This window comes from Macrosteles quadrilineatus, unplaced genomic scaffold (assembly GCF_028750875.1).
Source record: "Macrosteles quadrilineatus isolate MER2022 unplaced genomic scaffold, UCM_ALF_1.0 Scaffold_7__1_contigs__length_78375512, whole genome shotgun sequence".
NCBI lineage: Eukaryota > Metazoa > Arthropoda > Insecta > Hemiptera > Cicadellidae > Macrosteles > Macrosteles quadrilineatus.
Window position 1 is genome coordinate 14,397,888 of NW_026542600.1, and position 18,105 is coordinate 14,415,992.

Genomic DNA, 18,105 nt, shown 5'->3' on the forward strand with positions numbered 1-18,105 from the left:
CTACACGTTCCTTAAATCCATACAACGCATAATTTAGTATGTTGCATGTTTGTGTTATAGCCAGTGAATAGCCAGGCAGCAGGGGTAGCAGTGAGAGGCCTGTTCTGCTTCAAGGTACACTCTACAGTTCATTCACAACTGCAACCACTGCAGTGTATCCTCAAGCAAGACCAAAACAACAATCTTGCTTTTTGGGACGAGAAAATCTGATTTTATCCCGCTTTAGCTTAGCAAAGCATCCTGTTTTGTACCTAATGAATCTTTTTTTATCGATCCATTCAGAGTGATATTTTTAAAGTACATATAATCTTAGACTATTGATTTAACTAGACATTCTATCACCATGTTAAGTTTTTGCCAGCTATTAAATCAAAATCATTGTAGTTAATGTGAGCCATTGACAAATTGTGCTGATCTAAATTACTAATTTCTGTCTAATACACGCCAAACATTTTTACCACGTCAAACTGATCGTATGACTTATTGTGGGGGCTATAGCAACTGTTTTGACCCATCAACTTTGTCAGCGATGAAAAATAAGGTAGAAAATAGAATTTTAGACCTAGCGCATTCTGTGACTGGCTCACACAACTATGTTTTTTCAATAAAAAATAGGCAACAGCCGACAGCTGGTCCATATTGTTGGGACATCTACTTCAGTACCTAAAAGTCAATGGCATCATGTTAAACAAATTCTTTACACCTTGGTATCCAACTATTCTGCACATATTTTATTAATTATGGATAGTTTTTATCTACAAGTCAGCAAACAAGAAAAATTTAAGGTCAGCAAAAATCCTGTTTTATTCCGTGCATGGAATGAAAATTCCGTGGTCTTGTGGAGGATACTATTCTGCACATATTTTATTAATTATGGATAGTTTTTATCTACAAGTCAGCAAACAAGAAAAATTTAATGTCAGCAAAAATCCTGTTTTATTCCGTGCATGGAATGAAAATTCCGTGGTCTTGTGGAGGACCTCTGGACTTATCTTAGAACATCCTGACAGCAATACACTGAATCTAGGAGTAGGGTACAAAATATGAACCTCAATGAGTTGTTTGAAAAATAATTTTGGTGTAATTATTGGGGGAAATGTGTCCAGAGATTTCTTATCACTTTGTTAGGAATAAGGCTAGCTCCTACAGTAGATTTGACCATATTCATTTTTAATCCGACAAAACAAGTGATGATCCATATCACAGTACAAAGATAAACTGCTGTTAAAATCCAACTAGATTAAAAGAACAAATTATTGTTAAAGATGCTGACGTGGTTTTGCGCTATACTTACCATAACACTAACTCTTCCTCATTTCCTTAAATCTGACATGAGTTCTCTATTTAGATAATAATTATATTATGTTAAAGAGTACTTAATACTTAGGTTTGCTGCTGATAATAAAGTGAGTTTTATAGTAAAATTTTAATAGCTTAGGATTAAAAATAAAACAATTTGCCAAATTTGATAAAAAATATACACATAAACAAGCAAACTACAGTTTATTCTATGTTTTGAGGGTCAAAAATGAGAAAAACACTTTTTACCCCCTAAAACCCTGTTCCCAGAATCCGATCATGAAGGTTTAGAACTTGCTTGAACAGTTGGTGTTGTGGTATCTGTATCTGAGGAGCTGATAGCAAATTGAGTAATTGGCTGAAGTGATATTGAACGATTTTATGAGATTTAATGGGTCATTTTTTAGTACACTGATAAGGTATTGGATTTTTGTGACGATTGAAATGCTTTCATTCATATGAATGCTTGTGTTGAATAAATTAATAAAACTCACCCACTGTAGAAAGTTTTAAACTCATAGAGGGGCCTTTTACAGAATGTATGCTATTTCAGATCTATAATTTCCTCTTTCAATATTTAATAATGTGACAGAGCATTTTAAAGATTACAGTACAAGGTACATTTAGGTTATGCATTTATAAAACTATAATCTAACCATTTTAGATATTATCTCTGGGCTCATGACTAATGTAAATATCACATTTTAATCTTCTGTGACTTAATTGTTACTCATATTGCGCCAAGAACCAAAATTTTTTTGCATCAGCAAAAAAAATACCCCCGCCACAGCAAACCTGCAGACTAAGCCAATTTCAACTTGTCTGCTTACATTTTTACTAAAATATTTCCATAAATAAGACATATTTATTCACTATTTAAATAACATTAGATTTAACGAGTGCTTAGGTTTGCTGCTACGGGGAAGGTAAAAAGTGTTTTTTGACCATACGTCAATAGTATAGGATGAAATAAATAAATTTGCCAAATTTTATCAATATATATCCATAAACAAGTAAACTACAACAATTTTCATTTTCTCCATAAGAATAACATGGGAATTTTAAATTACACTATTTTTGAATTTTCTCCGTGACCGTTAGGCATACAACAGCGCTTCAATATACTAAATTATTTCTTTTTTTAAGCTCTACAAAACGGTTTAGAAAGAAATTGCAAAATTTTTTGTTTTTAGGGTCAAAAATGGGAAAACCCCCATTTTATCCCATAAAACCCCCCACAAACCCCCGTTCCCATGGTCCGATTATGCTGGATCGCGAACTCATTCGAATAAACATAGGTTTACACGTTTGTAACAAATTTCATCAAAATCGGATCATTTTTTTTGGAGTTATCGCGCTAACGGTAACACATATATATGAATTTGAACGGATGGTGTTTTTGGCCTCTAGGGACCTCAAAATTAAAAATTAAATCAGTCCCGGGTCCAGGTCTTACCATGAGTACTACGGTAATAGCTTATTCTCTATATGGGAAATTCGCTAAAACAAGAAAAAACAATGGAAGAGTATAATAGCTGAGGTTGAATATCTCATTACTAATAATACTAATAATAAGCTGAAATGCTTGGGGTATCTCATTCAAAAATCGTATCAAATCGTTCAGAGTATCAGAGAACATGCTACAGCTAAACCCCGTACAGTAGTTAAAACTTCTGATCTCTGATCTTTTCACAAGGCAAAAGATTGTGAACTAGGATTTTCAAGAAAATTCAGAAGAAGCAGCAATTCAACTGAAGAGCAAGCTTTGTAGAACTGGATTTGGAATGTAAGAAAATGAAGGTGGGAATGCTACTGAACCAGATGATGTTCCAAGTAAGTCAAAGGGAATTTTGCTCAGAACAACAAACGTCTAACTGAAGGCATATTCTCAGATGGATGTAAAAGGCAGACACCCATTCTGCTGCGTAGGAGAGCCACTATATGTTACTTGCTCCTATGGCCCAATAAGTGTATATGATGTTGCAGGTAAAGTTATAGATGGGATAATTCTTCAATGCATTGATAGCCATTTTAAGCAGGACCAACATTTATTTGGCAATCAATATGGTTAAACAAAAAACTGTTCAACTTTGGAGGCAATCAAAGAGACAGTCAAATTGCCAAAAAATAACAAGGAAGAAGAACAGAAAATATAAGGGTTTCCGCCCTCTCATTGATGTAGACATAGTGAATGTCTTCCACTCACTTTAGTGTAGCAATATAATGACATCAGTGAAACGGAGCTGTTTAGCTAACTATATAGGAAAAATGGTTGGAAGCTACCTCATATTAGATCAACTTTGGCTCCTCTTTACGAGACACAGGAAATTTTAATACAAATTATTCTCATAAGCCTGAAATATTATCCAACAAATTTGCTTGTTTTCCGAATTCCCAGTTTTAAACATCAGACAATTGTTCATAAAGCATTATTACTTTTTATTGAGAATAAAAAGGAAATAATTTTTCTAGCTTACAACACAGTTATCACTAGACACAGACAAAACTTTGGATACCGCACTCCACAACTAGCCTATAATTCATTGAAAAATAACACATTTTACATAGCTCACATCCTTTAGGCCTACCGCACACGAAAGACTTTTTGTCGGCCGACTTTTTAGTCGTGGTCGGGAGTCAAAGTCGGCCCCATAGTGGTAAATCTGAGCGCGCACACGGGCCGACCGCAGCAAGACAGTCGGCAGACTGTCTGCAGACAGTCGGGGCAGTTTGGTGCTGACCGATTTTCCCGCCGACTTCTCCCCGACTCAACTGTCTTGTCTTATTGATAAAGGCATGGAGATAAGTTTGATTGCGCACACTGACGACTAAAAAGTCTGTCTGTCTGACAGTCAAATGCATTGTTATTATGTGTATTATTATTGTTAATATGATAAGTATTATTATTTTTGTGTTATTGTTATTATTATGGCTTCGACAACCACCAGTGCAAGTGTTTTGAGGTACGAGAAAGTTGATAAACCTATCGATGAAGTTGAGGCACGGTCCCCTCTTTATAAAAAGACTTTGAAAGAGTATTTGGTCATAATAAAAAAATACACGCGCTGCAGCAAACCTGCAGACTAAGTGAATTCCCATTTGCCTGATTTATTTCTTTATTTAATCTATTTCAATAAAATTAGGATAAATGAGTACCTAGGTTTGCTGCTAAAGGGAGGGTATTCAGGGTGTGTTTTAGTAAAACATTAATAGCTGAGTATAAAATAAATTATTTGTCAAGTTTTATCAAAATACATCCATAAACAAGCAAACTACAACAGTTTACTTGTTCTACATATAAATGACATGAAAATTTTAACTTTAAATATTTTGGAATTTCCCTGTTATCATTATGATAACAATTAGCATGCTAAATTATTTGTTTTTCAATCTCTGCAAAATTAGCTATGTAAAATTAGCTCTGCAAAATGGGAAACCCCCATTTTTACCCGATAAACCCCCATAAACCCCCGTTCCCATCGTCATGCTGGTTTGCGAACTCATTCGAATAAAATACATGTAGATTTACACGTTTGTACAAAATTTCATCAAAATCGGATAATTTTTTTTCGAGTTATCATGATAACGGATAAATATATATATATATATATATATATATATGTGTGTGTGAATTTGAACGGATGGTGCTTTTGGCCTCTGCGGACATCAAACCGAAAAGGTAAATCGGTCCCGGGACCAGGTCTCACCATGAGACCTACGGTTACAGCTTATTCCCTAAAAGTTATGGGATGAGGTATTTGAAGCCGGGGTATTAACAATTGGTCAAAAAATCAACAATCATTCATGAGTACATGGAAAAATTTGTCCGGATATTTCCTCAAATCCGAGTATAGAGGTAAATCTGGTCTTTCAAGGTTGTCGGACTATAAATTGGATACACCCAGTATTTTCTCTTAGGTTTTCTTGCACGAAATCTTATCAGTAACGCACATATGACAGCGGTTTCTGTCATATACATCCTTTTGACACTCGAAAGACGACTAAACAGTCGTGTCGTGTGCGCACCCATAGTCATCGACCAAACAGTCTTGACGACTTTTCAATTGTCCACCCGACTCCAGCCAGACAGATGGCCAACAGTCGGCCGACAAAAAGTCTCTCGTGTGCGGTAGGCCTTACTGCAGCTTACCTCCCAGCATATTGGATGTTGATTGTTACCTCGATTGTTGTTGAATCAGGCAGGCAGTGTCGCTGTGTACAAACGCAAGGGCTGTGAGTGGCGGATGACTATAGGACTAGAGGACGCAGATGGTATAATTTGCTCGCCTTACATAAAAATTCATCTGTTACCTCAAACACTACCATAATAGCTATCAACTTAAATTCATAACATTAATTATATAGAATGATATACATATATTTTTAAGAGCTCCTGATATCTAAGAGCGATTTTCAAGAGTTTTAGCCGTACACAATATTTATAAACTGTGCACTAGTGTTAACCAATGGACAATGGACAACACATGTTTCCTGCTGTTAAGAGTTCTTCCCTCGAGCACGGACTTGTAGTACATTCAGGGGAATACTATTCTTAACAATCATTATGTATTTCCTGTATACTTTTATGTTAAATAAAGTCATTTTTGATTTGATTGTAACTAAGTACGAGTATAAGGAATGGTTAATCGAGGAGGAAATGTTCAGGGATGCTTTGCAAGTATCCGACTTGGTCGACTCTTCTCAAACTAGTATATGATCTTCCTTGAAATGCTTCCGACATGCGGGGCCAGGATCATTGGCCTTGCTGATGTTCAAATCCTGATTGTGGACGCAGCAAATAAGACCCAGCTTAATTAAACTAAAGATGGAAGAAAATTTGACTAATAATAAAAATATTTTGATAGAGTTTGAAACCTTTTATTTGATCAAATCAAATGCATTTTACATTAGTCACAATATCTGAGTAATAGGAGATTAAGGTATAAAGCAAAACAATAGAATTGAAATGTCAAAGTACACATATTTTTTATGTACCCCAATTTCTTATTGTTTAGTAATTTACGATAATTAATAAAAAGTTATTTAGCTGGGATGGTAATAAACAGTACAATTTAATTCTTTCCAAAAGTCAAATCAATAGTTAATATTACAGTTAATATTAAGGACTATAATACTGTAATATTTAATGAAATAACATGTAGTTAAAATTTCAAGTATCATTCAGTTACGACTGAGTAAAAATGGGCCAATGTGCAATGTTTTAGTAAAAAACTCATTAAAAATACAATTTATGAAATAAATGCCGTACACTTGTGTTTAAATTTATCTACACAACATTTCCTTTTATACAAACAATAATTTTAAATGAAAAATATTTTTTGCAATTTTCAATACATATATGTACTATATTTTTTATAAATGCATGTATAAAAATATTTTTGAAAGCAAACCTTAATTTTTATTAAGTAACCGGAGCCCTAGCTCCATTAATTAAAATGGTTCCTTGGAAGCCCAAAATCAATGGTGGGATTCTGGCACAATATTGCTAAGAGGTGGAGAATCAAATAATAACAAGACAAGAGCTGGCTGGACACAAAATATAAATTTATTCAACAAAATTAACCCACAATTCAGAGATAAATGTTTGTAATATAATCTGACAGCAAAATTAACTTTATGTTCCTAGAAACTGTATTGTTTTTACAAATTAAATAAAAATAACTAGATAGAATGCCGTCTGTAGGGCCTTTGACTTAATTAAATCTAAAATAAAAACTAAATGCAGTTTGACTTATACAATCAGATATGCTATTACGATTTAGAATTGCAATCTGGTTTACATTTTCGTTATTTGAGGAATATATTATTGGAAATTGAGGTGAATATTGGATTAATAGCAACATGTGTTAAAATTGATAATTTTACTTTACATTATTTAATGCAATATATTACATCAGTATACATTTGTGTAATGTAAGTTTAAACCAAATATAATTCCAGTATCCACATACCAAGTTTTTCTTCTGATAGAACCCTTCCCCGGAAAAAATACTTCATATTTGTATAACCATTAAAGGATGAAGTTTTTGGTGAATGAATTTGTATAGTTACATTTAAATAGAAAAATTAAATACATATAATGTATACATCACAAATACAGACAAACATAGGTATAGTCACTTAATGAGACAACGCAAAAAAGAAAATTAGAAAATTATAGTCTTGGATACACAAGAAGATGACACAAAAGATATTGCATCCAAAAATAGGAGTTCTACTTCAAATATATTAAAGCTAAATCCCTCCTAAGTAAAAAACTGATGTTAATTCCGTTCCAGAAGGCCCATGCGAAGCCCCTAGGCTTTAATTTTCACAGAGGAGCTTTCTGAACTCCATTCCAAAGTGTCTGAAATTATTTCACCTCTTAGAGCCACTTAGTATGTTTCTTCATGAGTTTCTTGAGTTGTCTCTTTTCGCTAAACAATTTATCACAATAAGTACACACATGGATACGTACACTCGTCGTTGAAGTGTTGGGAGCTGCCGAGGTGTGTTGCACCTCATGTTGCTTGGTACGAACTGATTGGGGCAAGTCTTGCACATGTACAGCCTCTCCCACCTGTGGATCCGCTCGTTCCAGATCTGCGAAAGAATCAAAATTTTACTGACATTCATACTACAGTCTAACCTTGATATAACGAAAATCGATATAACAAATTCCTTGATATAAAGATTTTTTTTTAATCCCCTTGAACTCTCCATAAAACACAATGTATTTTTTACCTGTACATAACGAACAAACCATATCAACCACCTTGATTTAACAAATTTTTCATGATCCTGGCTAAAATAAGACACCTCAATATACCAACGAATTTATCATTGTCAGAACCTCTACATAGCAAATTTAACCTCTACTTAACAAATTGTCTGCGTTTCTCCCTCGATAAAACAAACCCCCCCCCCACCATTTTTGTTTTTGAAAAATCTGTTTCTTTGTCAAATGAAATGGAAAGGTGACGTCAACGCTTGCACTAACATTTGTCTGCTCCGTTTACACATCCCTGTCTGCTGTCGTCGCTGCATGTGCGCTATGTTACAACTGAGCACTAATTTCATTCACTGAGGACTGATCAGGGCCGCGTTAAGGGTCAGTGGCGCCCTGGGCAAACCCAAAAGCAGCGCCCCCCCTTATATATATACATATAACTATAAAGGTTTTGACCACAGCAGTGTAGAGAGGGGAAGAGGGAAGGGGGGTTGACTCATTAGTTCGCCGAAATTCACTGCAGGTGGGTTGGGGGTTGGGGTGAGTGCAATGAACTTGACAGTAGTTGCTATGCGAATGCCTCTTGCCCTGCGCCAATAGCTTAATGCACTACGCAGTGATTTGATTACTGTTCAGTACAGTACAGTTCATTGCATTACACACGTATTGAACGAGATTCTACTGGAGTATGTTTTTTCCATGGTTCTACTATAGGCCTATGCATATATATATTTATACATTGGCGTGTTTTTTTTTACCAGTTTTGTTTTGGGAGGGAGTTTTCAATTCCGCATCAATGGAAATAATGGTTAATACATTTTACGTTCTTTAAAACTGCTTCTTGAGTTTGTTTTCTTTGAGCCAACCGCTTGCGGCTCTCGGCTCCACTAGGTTTTTTATGCATTTTTAAATAATTATAGGCCTACTTACTTTATTAACACTTCTCTATATATTTATTACTGGTTCACTAACTGTAGTGTGAGTGTCAACACTGACTAGTGACTGTCACAGTTTAGGTTGTGTTGTGACTGATTTGACGACTGTGCAGCAGGCACAACACGAACACAACCTACTGACTACTGAGGGAGGAGTACTGTACTGGACTGGTGCCGCGCGGTGGTTGTGACTTGTGGGGATGGGGGTGGGACTGGGATGGAGAGGAGGGGCACGTGAACCATAGGCCTGTAGACTACAGCTGGCCTACATGCTATTCCCGTAATTTGCTGAAGTCACCCAAATTGCAAACAAAAAATCAGCTGATGTATTTGTATTGCCATATAAGTGTATGTTTGTTTTGATTTGATTGTTAGTGTTTTTATAATATTATCAATGGTAAAATGGTGTTTGCAATCTGAGTGACTTCAGCATATGATGGGAATAGCACACCTATGTATTTTCCTTCCACCATGCAGGCCTCCCTGCCTCTAATAGTATAGTGAGTGCGCCTGGTTCACACTGCTGCCTGACTTTCCCTGACTACACGAGGTATAATCTGAAGGTCGAGTATTTTCAATTTTGTTGTATTTATTTACTTTTGCAATAAGGGAAAATCACTTAACTACAAGTTGAAATCACCCATTTTATTTTCGAAATCCCGGCTGATAAAACCCTATTTTTCCTAGTGCGGGCGGTGGTTCAGGGCGCCCCCCCAACCACTGGCGTCCCTGGGCATATGCCCAGTCTGCCCATTTATTAAAGTGGGCCTGGGACTGATGACGACGTAATGTGTAGTACGCTGTGATTGGGTGATAAGTAGGCCTAAACATGGTGAATTCTACAATTTTTGGATGAATAGAAACCTAAAAAATAAATACCCCCGCCACAGCAAACTTGCCGACTAAGCGAATTTCCATTTGTCTGAATTGATTTTCAGTTAAATATATTTTAATAACATTAGGTTTAACGAGTACCTAGGTTTGCTGCTACAAGGAAACTAATAAAGTGTGTTTTTGAGTAAAATATTGATAGCTTAGTACAAAATAAATAAATTTGCCAAGTTTGATCAAAATATATTCATAAACAAGCAAACTACAACATTTGACAATATTCTAAATAAGAATAACATGGGAATTTTAAATTTACAATTTTTTTAATTTTCTTCGTTACTAATAATCGAACAAAAATACTTTTATATACTAAATTATTTGTTTTTTTAAGCTCTTTAAAAAGGTTTAAAGAGAAATTGGGAAATTTTGTGTTTTGAGGGTCAAAAGTGAGAAAAACCAATTTTTACCCCATAAAACCCCCCGTAAAGCCCCGTTCCCATGGTCCGATCGTGCTGGTTCACGAACTCATTCAAGTTTATCCCGCTTTACACCTTTCCAAATTTCATCAAAATCGGACAAAAATTACTCAAGTTATCGCGTTCACGGACGTATATATATATACCGGGTGTCCAAAACCACCCGTACACCCCTTTAAAAACGAGGGAAACCTTTTCTTACAAACAAAAAATAATACAAAACTAGATAAATTGGGCACGGTCTACCAAATGGTGATAATTTCAAATCCAAAATCACACCGGAAGTGGCTTTTTCAGACCAGAAGTTGACTTTTTTAAATGTAAACTACCAATTTTGATCACAGAATCGGATTCTACGTTGAAAAATACATAACTTTTGTCTAAAACATTTTTCGAGAAAATTTGTTTTCTACCCTTAATCCCCTATTAAAGTCAATAACTTTGGTCCATTCATCTGTCAAAGTTACTTGAAACAATAATGGAGAAAATCAATAACAAAGATTACATAAAGACATATGATGAATGGGATCAGCTGTTTATTGTAAACACTATGGTAATTGAGTAACAACTGGTGTACACATTGCTTGGTTTCATTTTATTTTAAAAATTAATCATTTGTTTTTACATTAAAGTGGTCAAATGTAAAAACAAATGATAAAAAAAATTAATTTAATCAATGTGTAGACCAGCTGTTACTCAATTACTAAGGCGTTTACAATTAACAGCTGATCCTATGCATCATATGTATTTATGTAATCTTAGTTATTTGTTTTTCTCTATTATTGTTTGGAGTGTCTTTGACAGATGAATGACCCAAAATTATTGACTTTAATAGGGGATTAAGGGTAGAAAACAAGTTTTTTTCTAAAAATGTTTTAGACAAAAGGGATGTATTTTTTAACGTAGAATCCGATTCTGTGATCAAAATTTGTAGTTTACATTTTAAAAAGTCAACTTCCGGTCTGAAAAAGCCACTTCCGGTGTGATTTTGGATTTGAAATTATCACTATTTGGTAGACCGTGACCAATTTATCTAGTTTTATGTATTATGTATTATTATTTTATGTATTATTTTTTGTTTGTAAGAAAACGTTTCCCTCGTTTTTAAAGGGGTTTACGGGTGGTTTTGGACACCCGGTATATATATACATATATAAAAATTTTAACGAATAGTGTTTTTGGCCTCTAGGGACATCAAAATGAAAAAGTAAATCGGTCCCAGGTCTAGGTCTTACCGTGCCACCTACGGTAATAGCTACTTCCCTACAGGGAAATTCGCTAAAAGAATAGAAGAACAAAGCAAGAGAAAGAATAGCAACATCGTTATCTTGACACTCCTTTTACGAGGGTTTTTATTTAACTTTAAGTTGGCTATGATTATACACCTTTATAACGACTTATCTAATATTTTTATTATTTTCATTACAATTTGTTTGAACTAAGGCAACACCAATGCTATAGTTGATGATTATTACGATTATTGACATTCCTCTGTTGAGATTTAAAGCAGTACTGTAGCCTACCGGCCTATCACGAGCAGTAGCTTACAAAACTCTACCTACTGTTTTGTTTTGTCATTTACATGGTTTATTGCTATAAAATACAGTGTTTGGCTAGGTTATAGGTAAGTTAGAGTAAGCTGTGATTTTAAACTTACAGTTTGTAACCTATGCCAAGGTCAATGACTAGAAATGTCATGATTCCTTCCCTTTAGTACCCCGGATAATCGAGGTTCTACTTTACAATGTAAACTCTGTACACTGTAAAGTATTGTAGCCTATGCTACTCTAATTGTGGTTTAATGAGATCATTGAGGTCCAATCCCGACCTATATTGACTGATGCTGGTTCTGAACATCGACTTAGCGAAATTCCTGCAAACCTAACCTCAATATAACGAACCTCGTTTTAACGAAATCCTTGATATAACGAATATTTAGTTCGGTCCCTTCAGATTCGTTATACCAAGGTTGGACTGTATAAAGAAGAGGAGGTGTCTATGTGTTAGTGAGTGAAGGAAATAACTACTAGACTAACTGTGCCAAAATTGAACATAAAGGTTGATCATGAAACCAGCTAAGGCCGGTTTTATGCACCGCGACAGCTGCGAGTCGCAGTGCAGTGAACAGTAACGGTTAATATGTACGGATAAACAAATTGCACCACAGGCCCGAGTGTCTATACTAATAGCTGAAACAGCTGGTTTGGATGTTTTTTGACATTTCCAATTTAATATTGACAAATACCGCTGCCGCAGCAAACCATCAGACTATGTGAATTTTCAAATTTGAACAAATAGTGTTTTAGGCCTCTAGGGACATCTAAATGAAAAAGTATATCGGTCCCAGATCCAGATCTTACCGTGCCACCTACGGTAATAGCTACTTCCCCATAGGAAAATTTGCTATAAAACGTGTTTACTTTCGAGCCATTGACAAAATGTTGTTTATGTTTATGACCTATACCGTTTCTGTTATAATATTTTTGCTATGTTGGTACATTATATAATTTTACTAGCCCGTTAATTTTATACTTGGGGGGCCGCCAGCTAAAATCTGCTCTTTTTTACAAATTATCGTATGGCAACCCTAATTGTGTACCGATCACAAAATCATCCTAACTATATTTTGGAACCAAGGCACTAAAACGTGATCATCTCATTGGTCATGGTGACGTCATAATTGTCTTCCATGTTCGTAGTAACATCATGATGATATACATGTGGTACAGACTCGTCCAAAAACAAATCATCTAGGGGAGGCCTGAGCCTTTTGTATCAATCACATAAACTATCGCATTACTGTATTAAGAAATAATAGAGAAATCAAATCATGATAGTAGCTCACTTGCCACACTTCACTAAGTTCAATGTGAATGAAAAATTGGGTAAAGTTGGTACAGAATGTCTATCCAGGTATCTAAAAGTAAAACAACAGTGCTAGGACACACTCTAAACTTTGATGAAAAGGTTTAGGGAAAACAACTTAAAAGAACAGAAAATAACACTGATTATTTATCCTAATATAGGAATTCCTCAGAGTATTGAAAAGAAATTATTATAAAATGTTCACGAATATTCATAAATTTCTGTACAAGTAAAACACTGCTTTGTCATTTGTTTGGTGATGCACCACAATAAACTATTTAAGTTCATCTCTAATTATCTGCAATATTCGAGACAAGATACACAAATCCTTAATTCTGTATTATCGTAATTGTCAGAAGTCAATGATAACTCACCTGTTCCATTTCCTGATTAAATGTTTGAACACAGAAGCGACTCAAACTTGACAGAAGCATTTTCATGGACCTTGTTATGGTGCATGAGGTCTGTCCTAGACAGAAATATCTTGTCACACGTTACACAATTAAGCCAAACGACCAACTTTGAGCACACCCTGGCGTCAAGTTTGTTCAGATCTTCACCTGATCCAAAAACCTTCTTGCACACACTGCAATGTAAAACAATACATAGTGTTAGCTGGTTATTTGAATTTTTAGTGTAACATATTCTAAGGCTAGTTACAACTTGATCCAATCCGGATCAATAGAATCTTTTAAATGTTAAATAATTCTTCCCTCAAGGATCCAAATTAAGCTGGTGTTTGTTTAGTTGGTGAGCCTTAACAAATTGGTTGTACTTAGTTGCATGATGACTGGACGTAGCCAGGAGCCTGAATAGCCAATGCGCTTTGTGGATGAGTGTGCGAAAATGTTTGAATTTAGTCTCATCAATTAGGAGAGGCACAATATAGCATGTATTGTGTTCCAGTCATTGTGGACGTAGTTCTTCAAGAAACAAACAGGTAGCAGCACTGAACAAAGTTACTACCAGGCCCTCGGTATTGCCAAATATAGGGGAAATTGCAGGGCCGAACTACCCAGATATACTAACAAAAATACCACAGAAAAGGTGCCAATCTAAACTGACTCTGCACAAATGTTTGAGGTTAGGCTCCTTCCACAATACTACAATAGACTGAATGTTCTTGGGGGTAGTGATGGGAACTATCCGATTGAAACAAACGATTCATCCGGTTGTTGCGCGCCAACCGATTCATCCGATGGTTACTTTAATTTTCATCCGGATGAACCATCCATTCTATCACAGGTGAATCAGCCGAATCAACTATCTAGCCTGTCTGTAAACCACCCGTTCCACGTTTTCATTCAATTGTAAAACCACAGACAATATAAACCATTAAACATTATACTATAAACATTAAAGTATTATATTGTCTGTGGTAAAACTATCCGTGTGGCATTTTCGTTAGTTTAAACTACGAATTAGTTATTTGACAACTGAAACTGTTCTTTATTTAATGGTGAAATTGTTTATTTGCCCGATGAGTTAATTTGTTTAACTTATTTTTCTACAAAGGGATATTAAATGGGTTATTTATTCATCCATTATCAGGTGAATCATCCAATCATCTGCTCATGCTCAGAACAATACATTTGGGCAGATATTATTAATTACGTAGTTTAAATTATGAAGACTTTTTAATTTGTACAAACAGCTTGTACCTTTTTGGCGTAAAATTATTACGTGAGTAATAAATATCCAATATACGGAGTGGTCATAATTTAGACACATCAAAAGATTAAAATTAAATAACCAAGCAACTTAGAAAAAAGGGAATTATCTTCTTAAATAGTGAATAACAAACCTTAAAGAAACATTAATTATTTATCTTAAATAATTTTAAGCTAATGAAAAATAAATAAATATATTTATTTAGAATAAAAATAAAACAGAAGAGGGAAGTAGGCCTAATTTTCTAACAATACATGTTAGTTCTTTAATCACGCAACACATATTATTAATTACTATTTGTTGATGATCTATTTGTTCATGCACGGGTAAATCCTCCGAAACATGGCGCTGGATAGGACCGCCAAATGCCAACCTAACCAAAACCATTGACTATACAAAACTATCTATCTGATCAGGCGCGCGAACTGATGGTTTATCCATTCGTTCTCTAGTTGGATAGTTTTATCTGTCTCCGGAAGCAGCACGGACGCTCCCCACCCCACTACACTCAAAACCATCGGATGAATCATCCATCTGAAGACTATCGGATGAAAGCAAAACCATCGGATGAAACATCGGATGGTTGAAATCAGTCGTTTGTCCCATCACTACTTGGGGGCAGCGCTAGTCAGCTGCTGACACATTTATAATTGGACTAGGGTACAAGTGATACCCCTGGGCATACATAGTAGACGGGGCTATCCGTGGGCAGCAACCAATGTGAAGAGACCTTCTCACACACACACATTAATTAAACTCTTTACAGACAAGTCTTTCAGTAATCTGGGCTCGTGATAACTCATCTGAGATTATTTTTATCTCAGTATCTTTTTTAACGAGCATGGACAAATTTTCTTACTATAGGCCGTTTGCAAAGGTTTAGACGGTTTTAAAGGAAAGTTTTCTAGGTTTCCCCACCACCTTTTTAAGCTTAATGTGGATAACAGCTGGGCAGCTGTCGGCTGTTATATTAATGTTGGGCTCAGGTGGAGGGGATGGAATCGCTTCCCCTCAAACCCCCTATGTGAACGAAGTATAGCTAAGTAGCTAATTGCTCTGCTGTCACTGGAACTTTACAAGATTTCGCAAAAAGGACCAACTATCTACCAGTATGGAACTATTTAAAAACACATTTAGGTTTATAGACTAAAAGTGCTTTTACACATTTTGGTATTTTGACTCATTAGTCTATTGAAGTAATCGGACCACATACCTGAATGGAAACTGCTCAGATAAATCTCTACTATGTACTTCCATGTGTATTTCAAAATGTTCCCGTTGTACAAAGAGTGAACATTTGTCACACAGGACATATGACTTGTGCAGTGTGAATTGACGTGCTGAGCTCGACACTCAATGCAAAACATTTTAATAGTAGTTCCTCTGTGAAGCTGAAACAGTGAAAATAAGAATGCTAAAAATATTGTTTACCACCTCTCCCATGAGAATGAAACATTGAAAATAACAATACAAACATTATTCTGTACCATCTCCTTTGTGAAGCTGAAATAGCTATCGATAAAAAAAAAACTTTCAAAGGCTTTCTCAGGTGAGTATTGAATTTTAAAGGGGATACATGTGTATTATTTTTTTTTAATAATGCCTAGCCCATAAAACAAAACTACAATCCTTGACCTTTTAACATTTTCTAAAAGGCGAAACTTGTTATTCTTTATTGTTATAAGACTTTGGCTGGGAGGAATCTTATCCCTCTTGTTTGGATTGGAAATTTTTACACTGCAAAATACCAGGACTGCTTAGTAAATTAAGTAGTTGGTAGAGGGTTTTTGTTTGGTGAGGGTGGGTCCCACTTCTATACCTGCCTCCTTTTGGGAAACCCTGATGGCCTGGCAGTGATGTTGGGTCTGACGGGCAAACGAAGTAGATCGGGTGCTGGGTCCGAGCCCGCCAGGGGTATCTGGGGATCTATCGCTCTGGTTATCTCTGGTTTCCCAGCAATGGGTAAGGCCTCGATCGGGTAGTGGTGTAAATGGGAGGTTGGGGTTCGTGCTGACGGTCCCCTTCCTCCTGGCTATGGATGGCGGGTTCTGCATGTTAGGGATTAGATAGGTCCCGAGTGTTGCTTGCACTAAATGCGTCGGGGCGCTCTACCATGGACCTCTAGGTCCTGACCTAGTGGAACCCAGGTGGAGTGACGCTTAAACAAGCAGCCGGAATCCCTGGTTAGGATTGAGGGGCAACCCTCCTTCCGAAGGGTCTGCTTCGGCAGCCGGCGAGCCTGATGACCTTAAGTCATCCGCCCATGATGTGCTAAAGGTTGATGCGTAAGCTTCGGCCTACATCATGGGGCCCGGGTATGTCCTAAAGGATAGGTACCGGGTATGCAGTCAGGGGGCTTCGGCTCTCATGACAAATAATGTAATGTAATGTAAAAGAGGGTTTTTGTAAAGTAACAGGTTGTTTCCATATTTAGTAAAAACAGCAAGTCACTTAAACTGATTCATCTAAATTACTTAAAATAACTGGTCATTTGTTTGAAACATGTTTTATACAAGGTTTAGTTTAAAAAACGAACCAATTACTTCTTTTATACGTCTAGGCATGGTTACACCTAACCTTTATACAAATATATCAGTAATTTTACATGGAAATATGACAGTTAATAAATTGTGTACCAATTCTTTATAAGAAAATTAAAATAACATGATATAGATAAACGTTTACTTACAACTAAATGTTTCCACAGTAAAACCAGACTGATGAAGCTTTGATGGCAGATGGTACAGGCGTTGCACTCGTGGGAGTAGTAGTATGGCAACTTCCAAGTAGTGGCCAAACACTTGTTGCATCTCCACTTGAGTATTTTGGCGTGTACCAATAAAGGAATATCTGGATTTATGATGTCCTCCAACACAGGCACCATGTCCTCATTGGGTAGTTTCTTGGCGAACACCACATTCTCCATCGTCAGCTCCCAGTCACTTGCGAGAATCACCTATAATATAATGAACAGTTTAGAATCGCTCGGCACAGGAGGTGACTCCTCTCCATCCTTGACATAGCCTGCTAACTTATGTCACCGAGCAAAGCCTCGTGACAATAAATATCGGTATGGAGATTTCGGATGACTTCTCTATTTAAAACACTGTCTGTGTTTTTTTATAGGTAATTTAAATTACACTTGTTATGGGAGATTCGTATAAAGAATGCATTGTCGTTTTTAACTCAAGGTGAATAGAGAAATTATCTTTGTGCTCGGTGAGAAGCAAATTGAATTTCTCCCTGTTCCTGACAAAATTGGTAGAATCTTTTCTTTCCAGATCTTAAGTTTTCCCAG